This window comes from Oryctolagus cuniculus, chromosome 1, assembly GCF_051225735.1.
Source record: "Oryctolagus cuniculus isolate XC-2025 breed Fujian yellow rabbit chromosome 1, ASM5122573v1, whole genome shotgun sequence".
Lineage (NCBI taxonomy): Eukaryota > Metazoa > Chordata > Mammalia > Lagomorpha > Leporidae > Oryctolagus > Oryctolagus cuniculus.
Genome location: NC_142867.1, coordinates 90698130 through 90710040, shown reverse-complemented (window position 1 = coordinate 90710040; position 11911 = coordinate 90698130). Strand labels below are relative to the sequence as shown.

Below are 11911 nucleotides of genomic sequence, written 5' to 3'. Positions count from 1 at the left end.
GCACAATGACAATTGGTCAACCTCTGTAGATTTATTAGCTCTGAATAAATTTGGTCTGGCTGTAGATTCGTATTCTGCCTCCTCTCTGTTCTGTGCCTCTTTTCCTAATGGTACATAGCTGTAACACTATTTTCGAAATATCAGATTGACCCTATTCTTCTTTTCTCACCTGTAGAAAGTTTACAATATAGTAACTGACACTGATGAGACATCACCAAATGACAGTTTTCCTCTTCCCACAGGTAAACATCAAAGTACAGAGAACTCACTGTGATTACTGGAATGATATCATGCCATGCTACCAAAACCCCCAGTTTGTTTAGAAGTCATGTACTAGCTCCATGGTATGTGTCAGAATTTCCCTAAGCAACCACATGACTCTAGACCTCTGGTAGGGATTGGTCTGGGATTTGGCATGGAAGTCAGTTCTGAACAAGGGCAAAATATATGCCTTCAGAGATTACAAAACATTTTCTTCTCTGATGAAATGTGACACTTAATTTTTCCTATTAATTTGACTGAGACAAGGGATTCCCAGAGAGTCTGAAAATTATATTTCTGTGTATGTCTCTGAGGATGTTTCCGGAAGAGGTCAGTATGTGAATTCATGCATTGGGAAAGTGCCCTGCCTGGTGGGGGTGGCCATCATCCAATCCCCAGAGGGCTTGGATAAGAAAACAAAGGTGGAAGAAGTATGTAATTACTCTTTCCCCTTCAGCTGAAATGCCCGCCATCTTTTGCTGGGGCTATTGGAGTTCCTGGTTCTCTGACCTTCAAACTCAGACCTGGATGGCAACCCCTTCCTCCATTCCATCCCTGCCACTGCCATTCATAGGCCTTTAGACTCAATGAATTATGTCAATGGTTTTCCTGGTTCTCCAGTCAATGGGTGGCAGCTCATGGGACTTCTTATCCTCAGTAGCCACATGAGCCAGTTAGTATTTTAAATCACGTCATGTCTGTATCTCTAGGTCTATGTTTACAGCCATGTCTGTATCCTCTATCTCTACATCTCCTATTGGTTCAGTTTCTCTGAAGAACCCTAATACAGAAAAACCAAGAAGGCAGCAAGCAAAGAATACCTTTTGTACTTCCTCAGGTTTTCCTAAGCTTTGGACATAGTCATTGAAAATGTGATTTCTCTAAATGTAGCAGTCATTTTGCAACTACCAGATAATTAACTAGAGGACTAAACCAAAAATGCTTACAAATTTGAAATGCCTTACCATAATGAAAGAGAAATGTAGAAATAGGGACATAAAAATCCCTAATAATTTGCTTAATTTGCTTTATTCAATTCTACTTTCATACAGACTCTAATCTATTACCAAAATCTTATACTTAAATGGAGTGCTGATGAAATATAAAAGCATATGATTACTAAATATAGGAAACAACTATTGAATTTTATAATTAATGAAAACAAAAGGAAACAAATATTATATTATTTCTTATATTCATACATCTATCTAGAACTCCATCCTCAAAAGCTTTAAAGTTAACAGCAGATGGCCCATAACCATAATTTCAAAATAAAATTTAAAAAATAATGTGAAACATAACAGTCTTAATCTAAAAGATCTACTAAATGTAGTAATTTGTAAGGTTATTACTTGAATCATTAAATTCCTACCAATTATACATTGGTTTGTTATGTACTTGTATAAAAATTCCTTTAGGTCATAAGCCATTAAGCAAAAATTCTTAAGTTACTAACAAGACTAATAAATTTACTTTTGGAAAACAAGAATATGATTAAAAGCTGCTTCAGAGATTCTTTATTACTTCCATTACATATTAATGTACTCTTATAATTAGTAATAAAATACTTATAATTGTGTCAAAGCTTTAAGTTTAAAACAATATTATTGCTTTTATACTACAATTATTTTCTCCATTTTTAAGTGTTGACTGTTTACTTGTACTGCTCACAATTGCTTCTTCTCTTGCTTTCTCTAATTCATTTATCAATTTGCTTCCTGACATACCATTTTTCTCTTAGCACACGAATTGTCCCTCATTGTCTTGCAATAAAATTCAGTGTAATTCAAGACATTATACAATGTGAACACCACTTCTCTCTGCAGTTGTTCTTCTTTGCTTTCAAATAAGAACTCTACCATTTACCCACACTGAACTAAATATGTCTTTTTAAAAAGATTTTTATTTAAAATAATTTATTCTAACATGCAACATAGTTTGTAGATAGAATCCTAAAAATATAAGGATATTCCTCCTTTCCTCTCTCTCTCTTACCCTAGCCCTCTCTCCCTCCCACCCTCTCTAGAATCCATGTTCTACAAGTAATCCTAGTCTGTATTTTTGCTAAATTTGGCAGTCACACTTTGTTCTGGCCAGTCTACTGAGTATGAAATAATATCTGAATGTAGAAGAAACCAGTTCATGTCTTTAGGCACTTATAGAGGTTTGTCCTTCCCAAATGCCCTTTATGCTTTTTTTTTCAGATATTTATGAATCTAATTATTGTTTTTTTTTTAACTTTTATTTAATGAATATAAATTTCCAAAGTACAGCTTATGGATTACAATGGCTTCCCCCCCCCCATAACGTCCCTCCCACCCGCAACCCTCCCCTTTCCCACTCCCTCTCCCCTTCCATTCACATCAAGATTCATTTTTGATTATCTTTATATACAGAAGATCAGTTTAGCATACATTAAGTAAAGATTTCAACAGTTTGCTTTTATACATCCATATTTTGTCAATGGTATGTGTTACGATGAATTCTCTCAGGATATTTTTTTCAATTACTCTATACTGGTTTTGATAAACCATGTTTCTTTTAATTTTGAAATCACAATTTTTTCAAAATTTTTTTACTGTTAACATTTTACAAATTATTTCATAATTTATTTCAGTGTTAACATTTTTTTAACTTTTATTTATTGAATATAAACTTCCAAAGTACAGCTTATGGATTACAATGGCTTCCCCCCATAACTTCCCTCCCACCCACAACCCTCCCCTTTCCCGCTCCCTCTCCCCTTCTATTCACATCAAGATTCATTTTCAATTCTCTTTATATACAGAAGATCAGTTTAGCATATATTAAGTAAAGGTTTCAACAGTTTGCACCCACATAGAAACACAAAGTGAAAAATACTGTTTCAGTACTAGTTATAGCATTAAATCTCAATGTACAGCACACTAAGGACAGAGATCCTACATGAGGAGTAAGTGCACAGTGACTCCTGTTGTTGACTTAACAAATTGACACTCTTGTTTACGGCCTCAGTAATCACCCTAGGCTCTTGTCATGAGCTGCTAAGGCTATGGAAACCCCCTGAGTTCACTGACTCTGATCATATTTAGACAAGGTCATAGTCAGAGTGGAAGTTCTCTCCTCCCTTCAGAGAAAGGTACCTCCTTCTTTGATCACCTGTTCTTTCCACTGGGATCTCACTCACGGAGATCTTTCATTTAGGTCATTTTTTTTCCCCCAGAGTGTCTTGGCTTTCCATGCCTGAAATACTCTCATGGGCTTTTCAGCCAGATCTGCATGCCTGAAGGGCTGATTCTGAGGCCAGAGTGCTGTTTAGGACATCTGCCATTCTATGAGTCTGCTGTGTATCTCACTTCCCATGTTGGATCATTCTCTCCCTTTTTTATTCTATCAGTTAGTATTTGCAGACACTATTCTTGTTTATGTGCTCCCTTTGGTTCTTAGTCCTATCATTGTGATCAATTGTGAACAGAAATTGATCACTGGGACTAGTGAGATGGCATTGGTACATGCCACCTTGACAGGATTGAATTGGAATTCCCTGGTATCTAACTCTACCATTTGGGTCAAATCAGCTTGAGCATGTCCCAAATTGTATCTCTCTTCCCTCTCTTATTCCCACTCTTATATTTAATAGCAATCACTTTTCAGTTAAGTTTCAACACTTAAGAATAGCTGTGTATTGATTACAGAATTCAACCAAAAGTATTAAGTAGAACAAACAAAAAAAATACTAAGAGTGATAACGTATTAAGTTGTTCATCCACAGTCAGGTCAAGGGCTGATCAAGTCACCGTTTCCCATAGTGTTCATTTCACTTTAACAGGTTTCCTTTTTGGTGCTCAGTTAGTTGTCACCGATCAGGGAGAACATATGATATTTGTCCCTTTGGCACTGGCTTATTTCACTCAGCATAATGTTTTCCATATTCCTAACAGGGATCACTTTTCAGTTAAATTTAAACACCTAAGAATAATTGTGTGTTAATTACAGAATTCAACCAATAGTACTAGAGCAAAAAAAAAATACTAAAATGGATGAAGTATTACATTGTACATCAACCGTCAGGACAAGAGCTGATCAAGTCACTGTTTCTCATAGTCTCCATTTCACTTCAACAGGTTTCCCCTTCGGTGCTCAGTTGGTTGTTGCCTAAAGTTGCACTTACAAAATGCACAAGGTTTGTATTCCTTAGATAAAAGGTTTCTTTGGGATAAAAATAAAAAAGAACTATATGGGAAAAAAAAGAGTCTGTGCTTATATACAATGAAATATCTTGGGGGCGGAGCCAAGATGGCGGAATAGTGAGGGCGTGCATCGATAGTCCAGGAATAGATAGTTTAATAGAAGTGGAGTTACTGTAGCCTCAGGAAAAAATTGCAGAGGAAACTCTTCCGGATCTAGTGGATGTGACACGGAGGACCTATGGGGAGAGCAAGTTCACCCAGCACGTGGAAGCTGAGCTGCGGGAGCCGAGCTGAAGAAGCCGAGCCACAGAAGTTGAGCTGCAGAGTCTGCGCACCAGCGCTGGAAGGGGAGGTGAGACAAACCTCGGTAACCCGAGACATTGGTGGGGAAAGGCAGAAAGAGCCTAGAGGGAACGAGGCCTGAAGCCCCACTGGAGAAAGTTCACCAGGCTGACTGGAGGAGAGAAAAAAATGAATAAATAAGGGGAACTGGCACGGACATTAGTCTCCCTCTCCACTCACCTTACAAAGCCAAGCAAGACAAAGGGCAGGTGCCATTTTACGTATGTGAAACGGCGCCCACCATTAGCCAAGCAGAAAAACCTGACTCTGGTGGGGAGAAATAACAGGAGGTTAGGACCTAGTGAAAGTGTGGAGCTAACAAACTGAGACTGTGAAAATCTGAGGGGGGGCTAGAGAACTCGTGAAGTACACAAACTTGGTAACCTTGGCAACCAGGTGAGAGACCGCAGGGAAATTTGAGACCACACTGAGGGCTGCATAAACTCTTTGTGTGGTCCCAGGGGTTGAGCAGACTAATACCCACAGGGACTAGATTTCACACATCAACTACCCTCAATTCCACTCAGCTGTGTGGAATTACTTCCCAACTGAGTCAAAAAAAAAAAAAAAAAAAAAGAGAGAGAGAGAGCGAGCGACCAAGCGAGTGAGAGAACAATCTGGGTGAGTCACCTTTGGCACACCTTTAACCCTGAAGAACTAAACAGAGCTCTCTGGCCACACCCATCACAGCCTCTAAGGATCCATCAAAAGCAGTCAGTCCACTTAATCTAGAGTCATAGTACAATGAGAAAAAGCACCACAGCAAAGAAATCAAAGAATATGTCCACAATGCCAATCAAATGCAGAAACCGAGGTAATAAGAACAAGGAAGACACTATGATGCCCCCATATGAAAAAGACACCCCAATTCAAGATTATGAAGATGATGAGATAGAAGAATTTCAAGAAGCAGATCTCAAAAAATTGATAAGAGCATTAAGAAGTTCTCAAAAACAAATTCTTGAACTACAGAAATCCTTAATGGAGAAGATTGAAAATCTCTTTCGTGAAAATGAAATACTAAGGAGGAATCAAAATGAAATGAAACAACTAGTAGAACATGAAACTGTGATAGTGACGAGAAATCATAGTGAATTGAAGAATTCAATAGATCAAATGACAAACACATTAGAGAGCCTTAAAAACAGAATGGGTGAAGCAGAAGAGAGAATATCAGACTTAGAAGACAGAGAACAGGAAAATATACAGTCAAACCAAAGAAAAGAAGAGGAAATTAGAAATCTAAAAAAATATTGTCAAGAATCTAGAGCATACTATTAAAAAACCCAACATTCGGGTTCTAGGAGTTCCTGAAGTCATGGAGAAGGAAAAAGGATTAGAAGGCCTTTTTAGTGAGATATTAGCAGAAAATTTCCCAGGTTTGGAGAAGGACGGAGACATCCTAGTACAGGAAGCACATAGAACCCCTAATAAACATGACCAAAAGGGATCCTCACCACGACACGTGGTAATTAAACTCACCACAGTGAAACATAAAGAAAAGATCCTAAAATGTGCAAGAGAGAAACGTCAGATTACTCTCAGAGGATCCCCAATTAGACTCACAGCTGACTTCTCATCAGAAACTCTACAAGCTAGAAGGGAATGGCGAGACATAGCCCAGGTACTAAGAGAGAAAAACTGCCAGCCCAGAATATTATATCCTGCAAAGCTCTCATTTGTGAATGAAGGTAAAATAAAGACCTTTCATAGCAAACAGAAATTGAAAGAATTTGTCACCACTTGTCCAGCCCTGCAAAAGATGCTTAAAGATGTGTGGCACACAGAAACACAGAAACACGGTCATCAATATGAAAGAAATTAAAGGGGCCGGCGCCCCGGCTCAGTAGGTTAATCCTCCGCCTTGCAGCGCCGGCACACCGGGTTCTAGTCCCGGTCGGGGCACCGGATTCTGTCCCGGTTGCCCCTCTTCTAGGCCAGCTCTCTGCTGTGGCCAGGGAGTGCAGTGGAGGATGGCCCAAGTGCTTGGGCCCTGTACCCTATGGGAGACCAGGAGAAGCACCTGGCTCCTGCCATCAGATCAGTGCGGTGCGCCGGCCGCGGCGGCCATTGGAGGGTGAACCAATGGCAAAGGAAGACCTTTCTGTCTCTCTCTCTCACTGTCCACTCTGCCTGTTAAAAAAAAAAAAAGTAAAGGAAGGAAAAGGAAGGAAACCTCACAGCAAAAGATCCCAGTAAGTTCAAAGCATATATTAGAAAATATCTTTGGCAAATGGCAGGGCAAAGTTACTACTTATCAAGAGTCACATTGAACATTAATGGCCTGAACTGTCCAGTTAAAAGACACTGATTGGCTGACTGGGTTAAGGAACAAAACCCATCTATTTGCTGCTTACAAGAAACACATCTTTCCAACAAAGATGCATACAGACTGAAAGTAAAAGGCTGGAAAAAGTTATACCATGCCAACAGAAATGAAAAAAGAGCGGGCCTAGCCATCTTAGTATAGGACAACATAAACTTTACCACAAAAACTGTTAGGAGAGACAAAGAGGGGCACTATATAAAGATTTAAGGGATCAATTCAACAGGAAGATATAACAATTATCAATGTATATGCACCTAACTACAGGGCACCGGTTTATCTAAAAGATTTGTTAACGGACTGACTTAAAGGGAGACTTAGACCCCAATACAATAGTACTGGGGGACTTCAATACTCCACTCTCAGAAATAGACAGATCAATAGGACAGAAGATCAACAAGGATACAGTAGATTTAAATGACACTATAGCCCAAATGGATCTAACAGATATCTAGAGAACTTTTCATCCTACACAGAAAGCATTTACATTCTTCTCAGCAGTACATGGAACCTTCTCTAGGATTGACCACATACTAGGCCATAAAGCAAGTCTCAGCAAATTCAAAAGAATTAGAATCATACCATGCAACTTCTCAGACCATAAAGGAATGAAGGTGGAAATTAGCAACTCAGGAATCCCTAGAGCATATGCAAACACATGGAGATTGAACAACATGCTCCTGAATGAATAATGGGTCATAGAAGAAATTAAAAGAGAAATCAAAAATTTTCTGGAAGTAAATGAGGATAACAGCACAACACACCAAAATTTATGGGATACAGCAAAAGCAGTGTTAAGAGGAAAGTTTATATCAATAGGTGCCTACATCAAGAAATTGGAAAGGCACCAAATAGATGAGCTTTCAATGCATCTCAAAATCTAGAAAATCTGCAGCAAACCAGACCCAAATCTAGTAGGAGAAGAGAAATAATTTAAATCAGAGAAGAAAAAAATTACAAAAATCATCCAAATGAGGAGCTGGTTTTTTGAAAAAATAAACCAAATTGACACCCAATTGGCCCAACTAAATATTAAAATATTGGGTTCTTCTTTGTTTATTGCCTTCAAACTTTTAAATCTGGGTTCTAGCCCCAGCTGTTATTTTTTTTTCATATAAACAATTTTATTAAATTTTTTTTGAAAAGTCCATTATTTCACATTTCTCAGTGTGAAATATACCAAGTGTACTTGTGAGTGGCTACTTCCGGATTCTATTCTGCTGCACTGATCAACTACAAATATTTGGCAAAATACTATACAATTTAAATTGTATTGTATTTCATGTTTATTTATTTTTTTCATGTTAATTTATTTATTTCATCTAAATGCAGAGAAACGGCAGAGAGACAGGAAACAGAGATCTCCCACCCACTGTTTCATATCCCTAATGTCTGCAACAGTTCAGGCTGGGATCCTGGAACTCAGTCTGAGTCTCACACGTTGATGGCCATGGATGCGTCACTGTTGCCTCCCAGGGTGTCCAAAAGCAGGAAGGTGGAATCCAGAGCCCAGCTAAGAGTCTAATCCAGGCATTTTAATATGGGACGTGGACGTTCCAAGCAGCCTCTTAACTACTAGGCCACATGCCGGTCTCATTTGTTATATCTTTCTAAATCAGTTCACTTATCTTCATATTAATTGTCTTTATCTTGGATGTCTTGAGTATTTGTGCTCATCTGTACTTCTTAAATACATTAAGTTGATCCTGTCAAGCTTCTCAAGTGAAAAAAAAAATAAGAAAACAAACTAGTGTTGTTTTGATTTCAAGCGAGTTCAAAAGTTTCCTCCATGAAAACACTGGTTACCTTGACATTTGCATTGCTCTTGAAAATAAATTTTCCAAGTCATCTTGTCTGCCATCCTGGGATAGCAATTAAAATTGTATTACATTTTTAAGTATCCAATTTGGTCATTGCTAACATGTCGAACTAGAACTGATTTTCATGTGTTTATGTTGTATCTTAAATTCGCGAATGCACAATAGCTAAGTTATATAACTTTTTGAAGTCCTTTGGGATTTTCTTTGCTGACAGCCACGGCATTTGAAAATAAATAGTCTTATTTCTTTCTTTCCAAACTCCAAGGATTCCATTTTCTTACTTGTATTATTGTACTGGCTGAAATAGCAAGCATCATGTTGAATGAGAGTGGTTACAGGAGGTACACTTGCCTTCTTCCAGCCTTAGGTTGAGCGCATTCAATATTTACCATGGAATACAGAGTTAACTGGGATTCTTGTAAATGCTCTTTATCATTTTGAGGAAAATTTCCTCTATTTCTATTTCTGACGTATGTTAGTATAAATGGATGCTCAAATTTATCAAATGATTTTTTGCGTTGATTTATATAATCTTTTATAAGTGGTTGATATGGTGGGGCAATTCATTGATTTTGTAACACTGAACAACACTGGAATGCCTGGGAGGAACCCTACTTGGTTGCTTTGTATGCTTCTTATATACTGCAAAATTCTATTTGATCTTTTATAAAGGATCTTTTGCATCTATATCCACGGAACTTATTAACATGTAGTTTTTTTATACTTTGGTTTCAGTACCATGGTAACTATGATACTAGTTTTAAAAATGAAATAGAAAGTGTTCCTTTCTGTTTTTTAAATATTTTCCTTTTTTACCATTTTTTAAATTTTATTTATATAAAGCGAAAAATTTCATGCATTTCATAATATACAGTTTTAAGAGCATAATTATCCTTCCCTTCTACCCCCACCACTACCACCCTCTCACCTTTCTCTATTTTTAATGTTTGCAATGACATGCTTTCCATTGTTTTGCAACCAGAAACTTGATCTATTTCCCTAAAGTGATTGTGCAGCATTGAGGTTAATTCCTGTTTAAATAATTGATTGAATTCTCTTGTGAAACCACCTGAGAAATTTTTAAATTGCAAATTCAATTTCTTTAATTTTTGATAACTACACTACAGTGATAACCTGGAGTCTCATTACCAACATGGATAATTTGTGTCTTTTCTCTTTTCCTATTTATCTGTCTTATTGCATTTGTCAGTTTTACTGCTGGGGTCACATCAGCAGCTCTTTGCTTCATTGACTCTCCTCTATTATATCCCGTTTTCATTGATTTCTAAGATTCTTTATAATTTCCCTTCTTTTGCTTGCTTTTATTTTGTTCTACATTTCTTGGGTTTTTGAAGTGTGTGAAACACAATCTCTATGCTTTAAGTTCTTTTTATTCTTTTTCCTGAACCCTCTGCCACCAAACCACATCATCTCCTCCATTGACTTCCTTAACCTGCTGGCCCCTTTTTGTTTTGTTCTGTTTTCTTCTTTACTATTGATGAACCTGCTTACGTCTTTACTGTTGCCACATTTTTGCCTTTCCCAAAATTTCATATACTGGAGTCATACAGTATTCAGCCTTTTTAGATTGTCTTCTTTCACTTAGTAAGATGTGTTTCAGATCTCTCTGTGTCTTTTGATGACATGAAAGCTGATCTCTTTAGAATGCTGAGTAATATTCCATTGTCTGGATGTATCATGGTTTACCCATTAATCACAGGCGGGATAATACATATTTCCCAAGGATAATATATATTATCCAAGCTGTGGCAATTATGAGTAAAGATGTTTTATATAAATTGGTGCAGGGTTTTGAGCACATAAATCTTCAATTTATTTGAGGAAGTACCAAAGATTGTGATTTCTGGATTATAAAGTGTATATGTGCTGTGATCTCATTGTTTTAATTTTAAACACCATGTTACATATGAGGTTGAGCATCTTTTTACTACCATCTGCATATCTTCTTTGCTGAGACATTCAATTCAGGTTTTTGGCCCATTTTTTGATTGTTGAGTTTTCAGATGGTGATAGAACATTTTCCGTGATATCAGCTTTCATTTAACATATGTTACAGCTACTTTTGGTTCACACGTGTTTATGTGTGTCATGCCTTCTTGGTGGATTGGTACTCTTGTTATGTAATGACCTTGTTTCTTACTATTTTCTTTGATGGGAAATCTACTTTAGCTATTATTAGGGAGGTTGCTCCTATTTTTTATTATAATTTACATGCTATTTTTTTTATCTATTTACTTTACAGAGTATAACCTGCCAGTATTTTATAACTGAAGATAGGAACTGGGACTGTGGCTCAACGGGTTAAGCTGCCACCTGCAATGCTGGCCCATGTAGGTGACAGTTTGTGTTCCAGCAACTCCACTTCCAATCCAGCTCACTGCTAATGGGCCTGGGAAATCAATGGAGGTTAGCCCAAGTGCTTGGGCCCCTGCACTCATGTGGAAGAGCCCAGTGAAGCTCCTGGCTCCTGGCTTCAGGATGGACCAGCCCTGACTGTTGTGGCCATCTGGGGAGTGAACTAGTGGATGAAAGACCTCTCTGCCTCTCTCTCTCTCTTCTCTATTTCTCTCTCTCTCTCTCTCTAATTCAGCCTTTCAAATAAGTAAATAAATCTCAAAAAGAAATTGAAGTTATTTTCTTGCAGAGAGCATATCTTTGGTTTATTTGCAAGCAAATAGTCTGTTAATTCACATTTCATTATTAGGATTGTTTAAATATAATTATTATAATTACTAATAAGGATTATGTATACCATTTTTATTATTTTTCTATCTCTTGTCTCCTGTTTTACTGATTTCATTTTGCCTTCATATCTGAGCACATTTACAGTTCTATTTTAATTTTTATATACTTTATGTTTTATATAGATATGTGAATGTATATTTATAGATATACATATGTATATCCATGTGTGAACATATATTTATACAAACATGTTGTTCTTAGTATTACACTATGATACTGATCTTTGT

At 37.3% G+C, this 11911-nt stretch overlaps 1 long non-coding RNA gene across 1 annotated transcript; it reads left to right on the top strand.

Moving 5' to 3' along the window:
* The first annotated feature begins 239 nt into the window (after positions 1 to 239).
* LOC149128515 (uncharacterized) lies at positions 240 to 11701 on the top strand. Its single transcript, XR_016219572.1, has 3 exons — positions 240 to 344; positions 4365 to 4423; positions 11182 to 11701. It is a non-coding gene; the product is annotated as an uncharacterized LOC149128515 (long non-coding RNA).
* The last annotated feature ends 210 nt before the right edge of the window (positions 11702 to 11911 follow it).